This window comes from Pinus tabuliformis, chromosome J, assembly GCF_031772625.1.
Source record: "Pinus tabuliformis cultivar Carrire ecotype Pingquan chromosome J, CPIR1, whole genome shotgun sequence".
In the NCBI taxonomy this organism is placed as follows: domain Eukaryota; kingdom Viridiplantae; phylum Streptophyta; class Pinopsida; order Pinales; family Pinaceae; genus Pinus; species Pinus tabuliformis.
Genome location: NC_142295.1, coordinates 496,987,840 through 497,007,396, shown reverse-complemented (window position 1 = coordinate 497,007,396; position 19,557 = coordinate 496,987,840). Strand labels below are relative to the sequence as shown.

General features: G+C 38.6%; 1 protein-coding gene across 3 annotated transcripts in view; it reads right to left on the bottom strand.

Annotated features, from left to right (window-relative positions):
- LOC149227964 (Homeodomain-like transcriptional regulator) overlaps positions 1 to 19,557 on the bottom strand; it is a 97,835-nt gene that overhangs the window by 68,524 nt on the left and 9,754 nt on the right. The window lies entirely within an intron of this gene.

The following is a 19,557-nucleotide window of genomic DNA, read 5'->3' as shown; positions in this document are numbered from 1 at the left end:
GAAACAACCGCAAATGCGTCTACGTGAAGTCTAAAGCAGTGTTCAAATCTCCACGATACCTCGCTTCTCCATCAGACTCCAAACAAGACCACGCTCAATGTGACAGCGTTTTTTTTCCAGCGTTCAACGTGACAGCGTTCTTTTTTTCATCCATCAATCAACGGAGCAGTGTTTTCCAGGTCAGACAGCATTCAAATGTGACTATAGACAGCGTTCAAAATGTGACTGATAGACAGCAAACGCAACATAAACTCGGCACTCAACACGGAAAGGGGCTCAATGCAACAGGCTATACATACAGTTAATCTTCACATCAATGACGCACACCATACATACCAAATCTACCATCGTAGCATGGATGAGCAGCGCAATGAATCAATGGTATAAATGAACGACCAACGATTTTTAATGCACAGGTTTCCAGGTTTCGACCGGCGCATATTTAAAATTGGATTATGGCAAAGAGAAATCAGCCACAGGTTAGCTATTCAAGCGCGCTTGCTTTGGCTGTGGATGATTGGAAAAACGATTCTTGAAAATTGAGGTCTACAGAAAGACGGTGAGGGCGGAAGACGTGCCATCATTTCGGATGTCAGAACAGCAAACGTTTATGGATTCAATCAACGTATTCAACGCTGGCCAGAGGAACGTTTCAGGCTACCACCTAATATGTGGAGAAAGCTACCAGGACAGCGCTAATAATTATCATGAAACGCTAGGGCAGTCAGGACAGTATGGAGGAGCAGCGTTGGCAGTGTCAGGCAGAGGAGTTACAAGGAGCATGAGAGCTAAAAAGGAGCTAGCTCTGATACCATGTCAGGCCAGGCAGTAACTCCACAAAACAAAACTGATTCGTGTATCATTCCATTAGGTAGGTCTTTGTTATATACAATAGGGAGTGACTGTTCAGTTCATCTCTCAATGACTGTTCACATTCCTAATTTAATTATTTACATAAATTCACCCAATCACGAAGATTAGGTGTCAACACCTCTTATCATACTTCAAGCAGTAGTGGATTGTTCCTTGCAGATATCTCAGTATATGCTTGGTTGTTATCTAATGATCATGCTTGGGCTCTACTTGGAACTGACTGAGAACATTCACTGCAAAACATGTCTGGTCGAGTATTCACCAGGTACATCAGCGAGCCAATCAATTGTCTATACCTGGTCAGATCCACAAGGCTTGACTCGGAACTTCTTAGCCTCTTCAAGTTTGTGATCATGGGAGTTGTCATAGGTTTTCAATCCATCATGTCAAACCTCTTCAGCATCTCAATCACATACTTTCCTTGACCTAGATAAATCTCACCTCGTCCCTGCCAAACTTCGAGTCCCAAATAATAGTGCATTAGCCCTAGATCCTTCATGTCGAATTCTGCTATTAGTTGCTTCTTACATTCTTGGATACAACCTTCCACACTTGTCATGAGAAGAACATCCACATATAGAAGAATGATTATGGGCTTATCCTTCACAATCTTGATATAGAGATTCGGACCCGTTGAACTCTTCGAGAAGCCCAATCTTTGTAGGTTTGCATCCATCCTTGCATACCATGCCCTTGGTGCTTGCTTAAGGCCATATAATGCCTTCTTCAACCTGCAAACATAAGTCTCTCTATCTTTGACTTCAAATCCCAAGGGTTGCTCTATATAGACTTCTTCATCAATAGTGCCATTTAGAAATGCAGTCTTGACATCCATTTGATGGATGTTCCATCCCATTGATGCTGTCAAAGAGACCAGTGAATGTATAGTTGTATACCTTGTTGTCGGAGCAAATGTCTCTTCATAATTGTTGCCTTCCTGTTGAGAGAAGCCCCTAGTCACAAATCTTGCCTTATATTTATCAATACTTCCATCTAATGCATGTTTGATCTTGTAGAGCCACCAGGAAGTTACCACAGATTTGTCTTCAGGCCTAGGTAGGATCTCCCAAACTCCCTTTTTCATTATTGATTGATACTCTTCATTTGTGGCATCTTTCGATTCTTGATGTTTGACAACTTCTTCAAAGGTGGATGGTTCTGCTTCTATGAGTTTTGTCATATAGGTTGCATACCCAGAATATCTTTTGGGCTTCTTACTTTCCCTAATTGTGCCTTTGGCTGCTCCATGTCTCGCTGCATTTAAAAGAGTAGATTTCAACCAATTAGGTCTATTTCTACTTTTAGGGATGACCACAAGCTGCACAGGTTCACTGGGACCTTCATCTTCATGATTTGAACCTTCTTCCTCCCTGGTACCTTCCTCTTCAACTATAGGAAGTTCTTCATCATCAGACTCCATCGGGAGATCTTTTATTTCTTAAATGCAATACTTTCATCAAATATCACATCTCAACTAACTTCTATTCGGTGTCCTTCCTTTATATAGATCATATATGCCTTTGAAGTATTACTATAGCCAACAAATGTTCCCTTCATGCTTGTAGGATCCAACTTCTTTCTCTTGTCCTTTGGTATGTGAATATAGATAGGACAGCCAAATATTTAGAGATGGTCCACACTTGGTTTCTTCCCAGTGAATGCTTCTTCAAGAGTCATGTTATCTAGTAATCTATGAGGACTTCGGTTTTGAGTATATATAGCAACCTTCGTTGCTTCACCCCACAGAAATTTTGGCAAATCTTGACCATGTAACATGGCTCTTACACTTTCTTCAATAGATCAATTCTTTCATTTTGCAACTCCATTTTGTTCGAGATTGTATGGGACTATCAACTCCCTCTTAATCCTAGACTCCTTACAGAAAGCTATGATTTCCTTTGAAGTATATTCTCCTCCATTATCGAACCTTAGAATCTTTATTCTTCTTTCTGTAAGGTTCTCCACTTCAGCTTTGAATTCTTGAAATTTGATTAATACTTCATCCTTGGATTTCAGCAAATAAACCCAAGTTTCTCTTGAATGGTCATCAATGAATGTCACATAATATAGATGACCTCCTAGAGACTTTGTAGACAACAGAGATCGGAATGAATGAGATCTAGAATTTCTTTTGACCTTGAAGCATTGCTTCCAGATGGTCGCTTGACATTTTTGCTAATGCACATCCCTTGCATACTCCTCCATGATACTCTTTGAGTTTGGGGATGCCATTCACGATTAAATTTAGACTTGGTAAGATTTTGTAGCAAAGGTGACCAAACCTTCTATGCCAAAGTTCACATGGCTTACTTCAATGTGAACCAAAGCTTGAGAGAGAGGAGTTAGCACTCTATGGAGTCTTCCTTCTCGAATCCCAATCATTTTTGCATTTATGATGCTAGAATTTTTATCCCATATTATAACCTTTCCATCTATAAAAGCGACTTTATCTCCCTCATCTTCTAAACATGAAATAGAAAGTAGATTATTTTTCAAAACTGGAACAAATAGGATGTTATTAAGATGAATACTTCCTCCATTCTCTAGCTCCAACGAGGTTGATCCAATTCCTCTTACAAGATAGCTCTTCTTGTCACCAAGCTCAATAGAGTAAGAAGATTTCCCTCTTGATAAGGTCTTTAGTTGCTTGTGCTCACCAGTCATATGTCTTGATGCTCCACTGTCGATTACCCAAATGTTCTCATCTTCAAATGTGCCAGTAAGAGTTGAGAATAGTCCTTCGTCCTTTGTAGATGTCTTGGTCATATCATTCTTGATAAATAGGAGATTCCACAATGCCTTGATGCCCTTCTTGAGATGACTTGCTACCATCGAACACTTCTTTAGAAACTTCTTCAAGGGAGTAGTGATCTTCATCATGCCCTTAGCCAACCTTAGCTCTGATACCATGTTGAGAAATCTATAGGGCAATAGTTAGAATGATTTCTCTTATACTTGATAACTGCTTGTGATGTCTTTTTACTTTTTCTTACTTATTAGGTTCTTCTCTCAATATTATGTTGTTCTTATCATCAAACAGTTACCAAAACAAGAATATCAACAAAACACAAGAACACGGGATATAGGCTACAAGCCAGGGCCAAAACCTCTCCACTAGAGAGGAAAACCTACAAATCTCTTCTTCTTATACATCCTTCAATTGACGAATTCCAATACCTCTAGACCAAGACCAAGTCCGACCTTCTTGATGATGTGCTTCTTTTGTCCAAGTCAAACCCAATCAAATCTCTTCCAACAGCATAACTTTGACCGCCAACTACAGAATTTCGGCCTCTACTGCAGGTCTGAAATTTTCGGCCCTCCCAGCAACAGTTGCTTCCACACGTGTGAGCTTATTTTAGGCTTCTAAGACTTCTTGAGACCTTCGCTTGAGTTTCTCCTTCTTATAGGGCTTGAGGATGACCTAATGAGCCTTCCTTTGACCTTCTTTCCGCACTTTCTCCAAGTTCGATCCTGCAACAACAGAAGCCCTAGTCTCCTTCCTTTGCACATGTGAAGAGAGAGAGAAATTACCCAATCACTTGATCTTCATCCTTCCTTCACTAGCCTCTTTCTTCTTCTCCTTCGCTTGCTTGATGAGAGAATGAATTGTGTCCATAGGAGGTTGAGTTCCCTCCTATATATAGGCTTCCAAGGTGGATGAAGTACCTCAAATTAGGTCGACTTCTTAGCTGGCAGGCCGACTTGGTCTTGGAGGGTATTTTAACACTTTTAAATACAAAAATAATTCTTTTTACAAGTTACAATGTGCCCAATGGGGTCTTCAACATATGACAATGACTCTTTTGACTTCTTGACCTAGGACAAACCCTAGAAGCACTCAATGGGTGCTTGACCTCTAAAATAAAAGACCTTGAGCATAAAACCCATGCTTCAAAATAACAATAATAATTTTTCTTTCATATTACACTATACAAGAATCAAAAGTACATTTCATATTTATAACGATCGAACCTAGTTAAACATTTTTCAACTAGATGACCTATAACAACCAGAGTTAAGCAATCACCCTGCATATATATATATATATATATATAGATCGGTTGGTTTGGCCATATCACCAAAGGCACAATTTTGATGGGAAGTTGTAGAATACATTCCCACCAAACCCTTTGGGGTTACCAACCATGCGTGAGCAACTTGTAATTAATGTGTGTGTGAGTGTGCACGTAAATATTGCCCCAAGGGATAGCTCAGTTGGTTATATATCACCAAAGGCAAAGTTCTAATGGGAGGTCAAAAATCATTCCCACCAAACACTTTGGGGTTGCCAAATGTGCATGGGTACCTAGTGATTAATACCATCCTCCATCCAGGATGCTATTGAAGGTGGGAGGGACTCCACGAAATTATTTCTTTGAAATATATGTGTGTGTATTATTTCTCTTGGCTTTGGATGAAATTAGATAATACTCAGTCAGTCTAAGTTTTGTAACAGATACTTTTTCCTTCATTCTGTTGGGCAAATTTTTTGTCATGTTGCTAATGGGTGAATGTCTGGGTTGTTGTTGTTAGTTTTTATCTATGTGTAGCTCAGACCTAAGTCACATGGTTTGGGTTCGAGTTATAGTTTGACAAGGATAAAGTTCGGTTTAAAATCAAATTTTTTAATGAGGTTCAGATATATATATATATATATATATATAAAGTTTGTAATATATTTTATATATTTATGTTTTATATATAATAAATAACTTTTCATAAATTTATATATAGTACTTTATAACATGTATTTTAAATGCACTATATATAAAATATTTTATAACATTATATAATACAAAGTTAACATAAAAAAATTTTAAAAATAACATTATGACATATATGGTTAATATCTAGCATATATAACTTACATAACATAAGTTTAAATCACTGTCACTAAAATTTAAAGGACTCACGCAAATTAACCGAACTATGGCAAAAGTTTAAAGGATTGGCGAAAATTAACCAGCACAGTTGCAGAATTAAAAAAGACTTGCAATCACGTGTTGACCACGATTTAGGGAATCCTTTCGTTGCACACTGGTTCTATTTGAAGGATCATTTATTTTTATCCTTTTGAATGTTGTTCATATCTATCATTTAATTTATCTTTTTAGTGTTCAGAGAGAGCAAGATCAATCTTTTCAATGCCCGCTTTAGATGACCTACCTTTACATGTATTTTCTCTTCGCTTTTTCAATAGTCGAGAAGAAAAAAGGTTGTTTGTTCTTCAAATCACATGCTATATGATTGGCCAACAAATTTCATCGTTGAACCTCAATGAACTTAAAAAAATTTAGTGAGATTCCTAATTCCAAACCTTAAGGTTTGAATTCAGCAAACCTGTGACATAGGCTCAAAATGTGTTCCAGCTATAGCACTTTCCTCTTCCAGCAAGCTAGACTATTAAATTCTATACCTAGCAACTAGTAATTAATTCCTAGCAAATTTATCACAAATATACTGAATAAAAGCACAACTAGGTTCTTAACACAATTATTCAGTGGAAGCACAATTACACAACCAATCTCAATCACATGTAACACATACAAATTCTGCCCAATCAACAATTATTCATTAAATTAATAATTTGAACCTACTTGGGCTCCCATCCTAGGATAATGGCCCAACTGAGGAAAATACATTTACAACATACCCTAGATCTGATCTAGTTGATCAAGCCCTAGATCTATCCTTGATCTACTTGGTTGACCCGGATCTCCTATGATCTACTTGGTTGACCAGGATCTCCTATGATCTACTTGGTTGACCTGGATCTCCTATTATGCACCCCTACACCTTCCTCGGACTCGACACACTCGAGTATCTCACTCCTCACCTAAGAAAATATCTTTCTCAATGGCTTCGGCCACTATATCGTGTGTCTTTCTCCTCTCCTTAGCCTTGCTTTTATAACTTCTCATTGAGCTAAATCCCCAACCCTAATCTCCAAAGTGATGGATGGCCAAGATTAAATCTCGCCTCACTTGAGATCAATGGTTGAGATTAAAACATGATCACCAAAATAAATATTTTACTTTTCCTAAGTTTCCTTAGCTCAATAGCCAACATAATTAATTATGTGTTTTCCCTAAGTTAGACTTCGGCTAAGTTACAGTAGTAACTTACCTAGGTCATAGGACACGTCCCTTAAGGTCTCATGTCCTGTATTCCACGTGTCGAACACAACTCAACGCATAAAACATGTCAAACATGATTTTCATCATGTCCTAAAATCATGATACATGTTTGCACTGTGGCAAAAATGTGCCCTAACATGTTTCAATTTTAAGACACATGTCCCACGAAAATCACAAATTAAAATCATGCATCTTGATTTTTTTCTAGTTTTTTTTGTCTCTGTTCATGAGGTATTCCACCAGAGTCGAGTTTTCTACTTGTGTTTTCAGTGCTCACATCTTATTGTAGTTGAGATAGCGTTGTTTGGAAATCAGCAAAGTTGTGACTAAGGAATTCGTAGGATTGAGCGTGCAACTAAAAGATTTGAGACAGGGTTGAGCATGTGACTAAGGCATTCGTAGATGGGCAGAAGGATTTGTGGGAGGATTTTTACATCATACAGATGCTACATAATTGTGGCTCGTGGGTTCACATTGGTTTCAAGTAGATACATTTTAGAGAGAATGAATGTCTATGCATGAAGAAATGAATGGGACATATACACCTCAATTGATAATATACTTCAAAACTTTTGTAGTTTCAATTTAATTTAAGTGTAATTCCCTTTTTTTTCCTTTGTATGTGAAGACATGCACATATCATTGAAGGATGTTTGTTGTCTCATCCTTTCCATTTATGAATCCTACCTGTAGCAACATGTGTCTTCAAGTATGCCTATCCACAAACATTATAAGGAAATGCACTTTTAAACTGAACATGCAAGCCCTTTTGGTTTGAAGGATATGAGGATTTATTTCCAATTTGCAGCCTACTACAAAGCTCAAACAAGCATGAGGTCTACCTAATCATACAAGTGCCTTTTGTCTAATATTTTTGGTTTTTTTCTTACTAATGCTACAGCTGGGTTGGCAAATCGAAAATGGTTAAACTCACCAAGATAAGAATCAGGTCACTATAGAAGCCTACAAAATTTCCTTTCATTTTGTTATTGACAACCCTTAGAATATTAAGTGTCTGTCAAAGGGTTGTCTTAGATCCAAGCAAGCCTCAAATGTTTGGAGTTCAGTGAGTCTCCTTATATATTTCAGTATTTTTTTAATATATATATATATATATATGTATCCCTCGTGTCTTGTTTCCGGGGTCGTCATGTTTCATGTCAAATACTAGTATCTACGTGTCCTTTGAGTCTCATGTCCTCGTGTCATGTGACTTAGTAACTTACTCCATACTTGAGAAAGTCTCCTAAAGAGACTTTCGGTGACTTTTGTATCCCTAGACACTTAAGCCTATGCAAAAGTACCTACCGAAGCTACAAACATCAACACTCCCTCTTATCGAGGGAGGTACTTCTGCCACCAAAAATTGGCTCTGATCCTACAACTACACCTGCTACCACAGTTGCTCCCTCTAAACTGGAAGCCTTCCTGCCAACTGGTTCAAAATCATCCTCGAAGACTTGCTCCCTATGGACTTGTTCTTAGAAACCTCCTGCTCTTGAACATCCTATAAAGTCATCTCATACCATGAGACCTTCTTGACAGACTTGGAAGGATCTACTGACTGCTCCTTTCCACCTAAACCTAAAGGTTGACTCCCTTTGAACTACTCAAGCTTCAGAGCTTCTTGCTCCTTGTTCTCTGTCACTATTTTGCTTCTTGCCATGGAGTGGCCCTCCTATTCAGGTTGCCCTCTCTAACTCCCATGATTTGGCCATCATCAAAGCTAGATCCCATGGGTCTAACCAGTGTTTGTGTTAAAATTGGCAACTAGGGCCAAATTCCACCTTGGGATAGCTCTCTTGATGGAGATGATGATTGCATTAGATTCCTCTTTTCGAGAGGACCAAGATCATCTCATTTGGACAAGCAGAAGTATTATTTTGAATTTATGCCCACTCATGTACAATTTGTTCAGGTCGGCACATCATCATGTAGGCTCTTGAAGCCCAATAAACATGACTCTTCACCCTCATCGACTTGCATAAATACAAGTGCCCTCCCACCTCATTTGGCATCTTCATCACTCACACATTCTCTCTCCTTCTCTCCATTGGTTCATACTACATTAGGCATTCTTCTCTCACACATGTGGATAAAAAAGGACAAATTTCAGACGCTGAATTACAGGGCCGAAATTACAGAGTCGACTGCAGTTTGACCAGCATTGACCAACCCCTTCTAGGCGTCATTTGACTTCGATCTTTTGGGGATACTCCTGTCTCAGTAGGCCACAGCTTTTGGCACAAAAATCGAGGTTTTCTAAGCACTTTAACCGTAGACCATATTGCATGTTGACCGTAGATTTCAAGACGCCAGTTTGACTACTGACTTTGTCACTGTTTTGGGCTAACTTTCACATCTTGATCAAGCCGAGTTTGATTGGGGAAGACCGAGCTATTTTGAGGACATTCTATTGTTTCTTTGACTGGCGTTGACTTTTTGGTTAGGGCTGAAGTTTGACTGCAATTGACTACAGAAATTGACAGGGTTGTTTTGACTTTGAATTGGGCAACTCAAATTGACTTTTGTACTCTCTCTCTGTTGAACATTTGATATAATAATAAGAAGATTCGATCAAAGTGTTTTCCCCACATTGGGGTTTTTCCCTGGCATCCGCCAAATCTGATGTCCTCTTATCTTGCCTTGACTTCTGCATTTTGTTCCATGTTCTATCTTCTTTTACTGTCAATGTGATTATTGTGATTCCTATTGAAAATTGGAAATTGTTATTGGTTTGCTAAGGAACACTGAAGTAAATTGTGCTAAGCATAGAACATACCATTGTTAACTAAAATTAACAGTTAGTCAATCCTGGAATGCTACAACAAGCCCCTTCTTCTCTATCATAAAGACTGAGAGAAAACTTCTCCTAAGTTCTAGCACCCACAGCACATCCTTCACTTTCAAGATCCCTCCTAACTCAAGCTAGAATGACATTGTCCCAACTCCCTTCACTGCATGTTTGGTATCAGCACCAAATTCCACATGCAACTCTAAGTCCCACTATGTTAAGATATCAAACATGTCCCGTGCTCCTGCCATATGACATGTGGTTCCACTATCCAATAGTTATGCACCTACTAGTTGGTGTTCAAGGAAAGGTAGGAAACAAGTGAGAATTTCATTTCAAACTTCTTGGTAAACTCTTCATCTGAGCTTCTGTCAACGCAACTACAACTGAGTGCATAACATTTTTGCCATTCTTCCTCTCTAGAACCGTGAGGCATAGTGTCCTGGCTTATGACATGCAAAACATTTGACCTTAGTCAAGTCCTTCTTCTTCTCCAACTATGAGGCTGACTCCTTACTCTCGCTCGAAACTTTTCCTTTGCTCTTCATTGTCTAACCAACAATGTCCTCATCACCTTCATGCTTCCTGGCCTTAGCCTTTCACTGCTCCCTCATCTCCTAGATGCAATGATCCCATAGCCTATCAAAAGAGGGTTAGTTCTCCTAAGCACAAATTCCTTTGATGAATGGATTCCATGTCTCTGGGAAGTCATTCAGCGCCACATTCACTAACTCTTCGCCATCCACCTTTTCCCTCGCTATTGCAAGCTAATCACAAATTTCACTGATCTTCATCAAGTAACCACAAAAGAGTCAAATCTAGTCATCTGCATAGATGGAGCATACAACTCAGTAATAGACATAAATATATATTTTAATTGATGAATGAATGATGATTTTACATAGAAGGCCCCTGGCTTATATATTACCTCGGGTGCCTCTTGGTGAAAGGGCATGATCTTTTGATCGTGCCCTTCTGCCTAATTAACCTATAATTACAAACTTATTAAATTTTTACATAACATTGTCTTCCTCTCGAAAAGATGGTTTGTCCTCAAAGCATACGTAACAACAGGTGTTGTTGACGAAACGTTTCTGTCTCCCAAGAGGTTCCTTCTTTTGGTAGGTTCTTCCACTTGATATGGTAGTCTTTAATTACTCGAGATCGTAATTTCCTTTCACTGGTGTTAACAATTCCTTTTGGTTTTAAAACGAACTTGCCTTCATCATCTAATATCAGAAGCGTTGTCTGTGCTGATTGGTGTTTGCCCAATGCCTTTTTAAGACAAGATACATGGAAAACGTTGTGAACTCGACTATTATCTGGAAGACTTAAGTTGTATGCTACTTGGCTGATCTTTTTGTTAATCTGGTATGGTCCATAAAACTTTAGCGCCAATTTGTTTTTTCCCTTCTTCTTTAGGGATAATTGCTTGCAAGGCTTACATTTAACAAATACCCATTCTCCAACTTCAAATTCTCTCTCTATTCTATGTTGGTCAACGTGCTGCTTCATGCGATTTCTTGCAATATTTAGATTTTCTTTTACGCTTGAAAGACCTTTTGGGTTTCTTCTAACTGATCCTTAATCACTGGAACTTTTGTCTCGGTGATGGCTAAGTCCTTACATTTAGGAGGTTCATATCCGTACAGAGCTTGAAATGGGGTCATTTTTGCGAAAGTGTGATAAGTTGAATTGTACCACCATTCAGCAAGGTGTACCCAATGAACCCACTTACTTTGTTTGTCTGCTACATAACAATGAAGGTAAGCTTCTAAGCATTTATTGACAGTTTTTGTTTGACCGTCTGTTTGAGGATGATATGCGGAACCAATATTGAGATATGTTACGATATGTTTGAAAACTCCTTCCAAAAATTCCCTTTAAATTTAGTGTCTCTATCACTAACAATGACGTTGGGAAATCCATGTAATTTGTAGATAATCTTGCAAAATATCTCAGCTATCTCTTTTGATGAATCTGATTTCTTCATTCCAATGAAGTGTGCATACTTGATGAGTATGTCGACTACTACGAGAAATTTGTCCTTACCCTTAGACACAGGTAACCCTTCAATAAATTCCATTGATATTTCCTCCTATTTCTTATTTGGAATGTTTAAGGGATGGAGCAATCTGGGTGTCCTAATGTTCTCATTTTTATTTCTCTCGCATGTATCGCATTCTTCTACTATTGAATATCATCATTCATTCCCTTCCAAAAAAGAGATTGGCGTGCTTCATAGTAGGTTTCAAAGAACCCTACATGTCTGCCTAACAGTGAGTCATGGGACTCTTGAGAACTTTGGTTTTAAATTTAGAATTTGGACTTAGGTAAATTCTCCCCCCATGTACCACAAAATATCATTTTTCCACTCAAATCTTGAATTTTAAGGAAGGTTATTGATTATAGCACTTGTTTTTGGATCTTTTGCATACTCACTTCGAATTTCATTAAGCCATTATGGGATAACAACTGAAATTGCCAATAATGACAATTCTTCGTCTTTCCTAGACAAGGCATCAGCTACTACGTTGTCCTTCCCTTTCTTATGTAAATTGTAATATATCCATGTCGAAGGCAGCAATTTTTTCGATCCACTTTTGTTGTTCTGTAGATAGCGTTTTCTGCTGGAGGAGGTGCTGAAGACTATTATGGTCCATTCATATTAAGAACTTACTTCCCAAGAGATATTGTCTCCACTTGGCTAACGCATGCATAATGGCAAGCATTTCCTTGTTTTATGTAGACTTGAGACATTCTTTCTTGTTGAGTTTCCTGCTTTCAAACGCAATTGGGTAACCTTCCTGCATTAATATTGCTCCTATGCCAAAACCTGAAGCATCACATTCAATTACAAACGGTTTTGAAAAATATGGAGTTGCTAATACAAGTGCATTAGATATAATTTCCTTCAGATCTTCAAAACACCTTCCTGCTTCATCATCCCATCGAAATGAATTCTTCTTTAGAAGGTTCGTTAGGGATGCAGTTACATGGCATAGTTTAATAAACCGTCGATAGTACCCAGTCAACCCGAAGAACCCTCTTAACTTGGAGATGTTAACTGGCTTGGGTCATTCTTTTATAGCCTTGATCTTATTAGGATCTATTTTTACTCCTTCCTTGGATATTATGTGTCCAAGGTACTTTACTTCTTCTTTTCCAAAGGTGCACTTGGACATCTTGCATAAAACTGATGTTCTTCCAATATAATGAGAACTTGCTCCAGATCTTGTATATACTCCTTCCATGTTTTGTTATAGATTAGAATATCGTCAAAGAACACTAACACAAACTTCCTTAGATACGGATGAAATACCTCATTCATGGTGCTTGAAAGGTTGTCGAAGCATTAGTTAATCCGAAGGGCATTACCTTAAATTCATAATGACCATGTGTTCGAAAAACAGTTTTTGCTATGTCTTCCAACCTTATCCTTATTTGGTAGTACCCTGATCTCAAATCTAATTTTGAAAAGTATTTAGCTCCATGTAGTTCATACAACATTTCATCAATAAAAGGAATTGGAAATTGTTCTTAATCGTTATCTTGTTTAGCCCTCGGTAATCTACGCATAGTCTAAATGATCCATCCTTTTTTCGAACTAATACAACTGGAGCAGCATATGGACTTCTACTTTTTGTGATAATACCACATTTTAAAAGATTCTAGACTAATCTTTCGATTTTGGTTTTTTGATGATGTAAATATCGATACGGTTTGATGTTGACGGGATTTGATCCTGATTCGACTTTGATTGTGTGCTCGATTTCTCTTTTAGGAGGCATCTTCATTAGAAGGTCTTGGAACACTTTGTCGTGCTTTTGAATTAGTTCTTGATCTCTAGGTGACTCTTCGTTAATTAGATTTGAAGTTAGCATCTCCAATTGATGACACTGTACTAAATAAGTTGGTGCTCCCTTCCAGATCATTTTCATCATCTGGGATGATGAAGATACAATTTGATTCTCTGGGGTCTGGAACCCATATAACTTGTACTTCTGCCCTTCCCATTTAAATTTTATAAATTGCTTTTGATGGTTGGCAGAGTAAGTGCCTAGGGGTTTGTGGCCATTGGATACCTAGGACCACATCAACTCCTCCTAATGGTACAATGTAGAACGGAGATTCTAGATTATAGTCTTGAATCTGTAATTTGACTTCATGGCATTTCCCTACTTTTTCAATTTTCTTACCGTCAACGACCATAACTTTCATGTTGGGCATGGGAAATGCGAAAATGTTGAGCCTTTTCACCATAGTTGAGTCTAAAAAGTTGTGAGTGCTACCGGTATCGATTAGAACCATTATGTTGCACTTTCTGATATGTCCTTTTAACTTTAATGTCTGGGGCTACGATATACTTGTCATGGCCGACAATGACAATTGCGGAATATTCTCGTTATCTGGTTCCGAAGAAAATTGTGGAGAATCTTCAGTTTCTTCTACCTCTGATTCTTAACTATCTAAGTCATTGGTTGCTTCACATGTATACAGGGTCTTGGTTTCTTTTCCCTTACCACATCTATGTTTAGGGTCCCATTTTTCACCACAACGTTTGCACTTACCTTCTTTCATTCTTTGCATTTCCAAATTAGTTTTTCTCCATTACGAAGATGTGGTGGAACATATTTGTATTATCCGTGTTCACAATTTGGGGAAATCTTCGTTTCGAATATACTATTTCAACTTTTGGCCACTACATTTTTTCGTGCTTCTTTTCAGCAGCGTTTGCTTTCTGTCTTGCTTCTTCTATAGAAGTGACGTCATGAAGCTCAAGCTCAACCTGGAGATGGGGTTTAAGTCTCGCAATGTATTATTGAAATAGATGAGTTTCTGATAGTTCAAGTACTCGTGTAGCTAAAGTTTCCCATTCTCGAGTGTATTCGTCCACATCTCCTTTTTGTTGCAGTCTGGTGAGTGCTGAGAAGAACTCTTCTTCCTTGACACCTTGGAACCTCTTAAAGAATGCATTTTTGAATTTCTTCCAACTGATAGCAAGTGTCGTCTTCTTCCACCACATATACCAATTATATGCTTCACCTTCCATTTGCATGGATGCATGCCTGATCTTTTCATCATCATTGTCAATACCATAAATCTCAAAGTATTCTTCTGCTTTATTGAACCATGCAACACTGCATTTCTCGTTATTGTCAAATTTGGAGAGCTCAAGTTTTGCTCTTCGTTGATATGTAGTAACTGGTGGAGTGAAGAAGGGGTATTGATTCGAGAACTGCATATTTGAGTATTGATTCCAGAGCTACATATTTTGAAAATTCGTGTTACTATTTTGTTGATTGGGTATGGAAGATGTTTTTGGAGACTCAGGGGTTTCATGTGACTCTGATGAGTTTGATGTATTTGAAGAATTGGGATGTTGAGTAGCTTCGTTATTCTGGGGTATTTGATCGGTGTAATCTTCAACTTGTCACAAATACAAGTCAACATAGCCATCGCTTGATCCACCATATTTGAAAGGATTGCATGATCCTTTTTAAATTTGTTATGATTTTGCTTGAGCTGACTCTCTATTCTCTTTGTTGCATCTTGGAGCTCCTTGATTTCATTAGAATGTCTGGTAACACCTTATCCTCAAGATCTATCATTTTTTTACTAAAATCAACCCATCGTCATAGATGACGACATTGAACGGGTATGTGGTGGCGTATATTTATCCAGCTTTAACCTTTTCCTTAATTTGACCCTAATTTTTATTTTTATTTTTTTTATAAACCAATTATTATTTTTTTATAGACTAATTCTTTTAATAAACTATATATATATATATATATTATAAACTAATTATTTATTTATTTTAAACAATTTTAATTAATATATAATGATAAATTAATTAATTAATACCTATATGGTTAATAGTCATATTCGTTGTCAATGTTATGAGCGGATGGTATAATAAATGAGATGACATGAGCGGGGACAACTACAGTCAACGAGGGACGAAAAACTCCCAGAAATTGGAATGGAGGCACGGTGACGTTGACAATCAACAAAAATTCGTGAAACGAGGGATCAGGTAGGATGTCGAAGGGTCAACAAAAAATCGTGAAACGAGGGATCAGGTAGGATGTCGAAGGCACTGAGACGGATGGTGGACATGTAAGCGGCAACAAAGGCAGGGGTTACAGTTTGATGGCTACGAAGAAAAAGGGCAGTTGAAGATTCGATGGCATTGGTGGCTGGCAGTGTCATGCAAGGAACAGTGGTGGATAGAAGGAACACGAACCCAACACAAAAATTTGTGCATTTGCAGGCGGAGAATCGACCGCTCTGATACCAAATAGAGCATACAACTCAGTAATAGACAAATATATATTTTAATTGATGAATGAATGGTGATTTTACATAGAAGGGCCCCTGGCTTATATATTGCCTCGAGTGCCTCTTGGCGAAAGGGCATGACCTTCTGATCATGCCCTTTTGCCTAATTAACCTATAATTACAAACTTCTTAAATTTTTACATAACAATAGACTGCAGTTTGTCCCTCAACACCATTTTCCAATTAACAGTCTTGATCTGGTATAAAACCACCTAAGCATCGAACATCTTCTTGGCAAACTTCTTGTCGGACAAGTGAGGGATGAAAATGATCCTTCGCCCAAGCATACTCTTTGTACCTTTATCCCCCCCTTTCATTGAGCGCCCTTCTCCCTGACATCTGTCAGCTCTGGGATCACCTTCTCAACAATCTCCTTGAGATCGTTTTTCTTGAGAATGGATGTGACCCTAACTTACCCAAGCAGGAAATTTGAGGCTCTATCCAGCCTATCTTCAAACCAAAGAACTACTACAGATATCTTACCAAATCTAGCCAAAGATCTGCACTTAGTCTGTAAAGCACGCTTTACTGAAAGAAAATATACGTAATCCTTTAGACACCCCAAAATTAATTTGTTGTTGTACCCTGTATGATACCCACAACGACCCAATGTCCTCGAACCTTGTTTTGTCAACTGTGTTGTTGGTTGTGGCATACACACAGCCTCCCTGCAACTGTCGATTCCTGCCTGCACACTTGTTCCATACATTAATCTACACAGACCTGTTGTGCTAACCTGCTCGACAGCTTGTCTTGTCAGTGTTTCCTTTGCGGCCACAATACTCCACATCCTACATGTCCAATTCTGCTACAATTGTGCTATCCCTGCACTGCATGGATTCTCTAATGACATTTACCTTTTTCAGCCCACAACAACGCCTACCCAACTCTTGTGGTGCATGTTGTTCGACTAGCTATCTCAACACTCTTCATGTCAGCTCCCTACACCATGTAGCTCCTATCCCGTCTGCCAACCCCGAACTTTGTCTGCCACCTTATCTGCCGTTACCCTTCCTGCATCTGCCTGCTAGCTACCTGGCCTTGTCCCAAAGATCTATCGGCCTGCTATCCGGCGGCAGCTAGTTCCCATGCATTGTTGACCCAATCCACGGCCCGTCTCTCTCGACTATTGACCAACCCGCAGAGAGCTGTCTCTCATGCACCACTTCCACGGCCCTGCTCACCTGCGTAAGTTGGCTGGGTGGTTAACAAGCCTATCCACCACCCACTTAATATTTTTTTAATTTTAAACTATCAATTTTACTCAACTGCCTTAGCCATCACCAGCCACTGCGTCATGCCACTGTACAGCTGCTTTTCCTCAACCTGCGTACAATCTAGTCAAACCCTGCAAATAAAATTTTCTTTGCTGCCACTTACAGTTGCGAACGAACCTGGTCCCTGCAACTCCTGTATGAACTTGGCATCTTGAGACCAGCTTCTCCGTGTTTTCGCTCTAATACCATGTTAAATTCTAAGCCTAGCATCTGGCAATTAATTCCTAATAGGATTATCACAAATCTACTCAATAAAAGCACAACTACATTCTTAACACAATTATTCAGCAGAAGCATAATTACACAACCAATCTCAATCACATGTAACATATACAAATTCTGCCCAATCAACAATTGTCAATTGTTCATTAAATTAATAATCCGAATCTACTTGGGCTCCCATCGTCGGATAATGGCCCACCTGAGGAAAATACATTTATACATACCCTGGATCTGATCTAGCTAATCAAGCCCTAGATATATCTTTGATCTACTTGGCTGATCTGGATCTCCTATGCTGCACCCCTACACCTTCCTCGGACCCAGCATACTTGACTATCTCCAATAGAGGCACACTCCATATGGCTCATCTATCCATGCAAGGAAGAGGTATCAGAGTTAGGCTTTGATACCTTCAGTTAGTGCACTATTGTGCATGTGTCCAGATTAATTGCACCTTCTCCTCTACCTGGCCTATAAAGGACAGACAGGGCACACCACTGCCTTGATCAAGAGTTTGAGTCTTTTGAGCTATGGCATTTTAGTTCATTGCTTTCATATTTAATATAAAAACAGTCTGGAGAGTCAGATCTACTTGTCTGCTGTTCATATTATCAGCAGTATTTGTTTGTCATCTATCGTACTCTATAGCTGTTATTTTGATTGGTCTTTTCGGTTTTTGGCTATCTAGAATTTTAGGTTAACTTCCAGAGTGCAGAATATGCTTACCAGAGCCTGATTTTTCACAGTTACCTGACCTACATCTGCTTTTAAGGTAGTCTAGTTTCCTCTGCTGCTAAGGTCAAAGTCCACTTAAGTTGATTACAAAATGTATCATAACCTGTTTTTTCTTGAAATCAAAATGGTGTAAATTTCTTCCATGGAATATATATACATAGCTCAATGTGTCAATTGGGTTTAACCGAAGTTGTTATCCTCTCCACCCGGGTTCAAATCCCATTTGTAACATGTTCACTCTTCACAAGTGGATTGTCGATTGTGGCTCTTCATAAGCTAATCGTTCACTGGGGCTGGCAAGGTACCAGCAATCTCATTCTTGTCTATGGGCTGGCAAGGTACCAGCAATCTCATTCTTGTCTATGGGCTGGCAGATGGGAGCATGGCAACATGGTATATACTATATATATATAGAGAGAGAGAGAGACCCCAGCAGGTTCAATAGGTCAGAGCAGACTGTTTTAAGGCAGAGCTTGAAGTGAATGATGAGGTTTGTGGTTATAGTCCAGATGAGTCCCCCTATGTCACCAGCTGCTTCTGTGGCTGGCAGTTGACACAATCTCCATCCATATATTCTGTGAAAGAGTGGCAATCCTGTTATGTTTTCCTTGGAATATACATGCATATATATATATATATATATATATATATATATATTCTTCCTCCATTTGCTGAGTTTGAAAGGACCGCCAATTTTGAGGTCCCTGGATTTAAGACGGTTTCATACTAAAACATCAAGGCAATCTCTGTTTGCATATCCACATTCAATTAAACAGTCAGTCTTCAGAAATTCCCTCAACGGCATATTGGACATTGCTGAAAAATTAACCACATTAGCCTCAGCAAAATCTCGTGTGAACGTACCCCTGTTCTGACCGTCTTGTTCAGACTCATGCTCATGCTTTCCACCAATAAGACAAACTTACACCCATACTAAGTACCCAAATTTATACATCATAACAATTGCTTAGGATGTATACATCAACAAAGATAAAGAATAAAAAGATGACTTGCTCACTCATATAACAGATGCCTTCAATGCTCAAACTACGTGCAAAGTAAGCATTTAAAATATTCTTAATTAAATCACTAGAAACTTCATTACAAGGTTTGTCAGAGTTCAATTGCATTTTACAATTAAAACCAAAGAGGTTACAGTGAGTTGACCTAA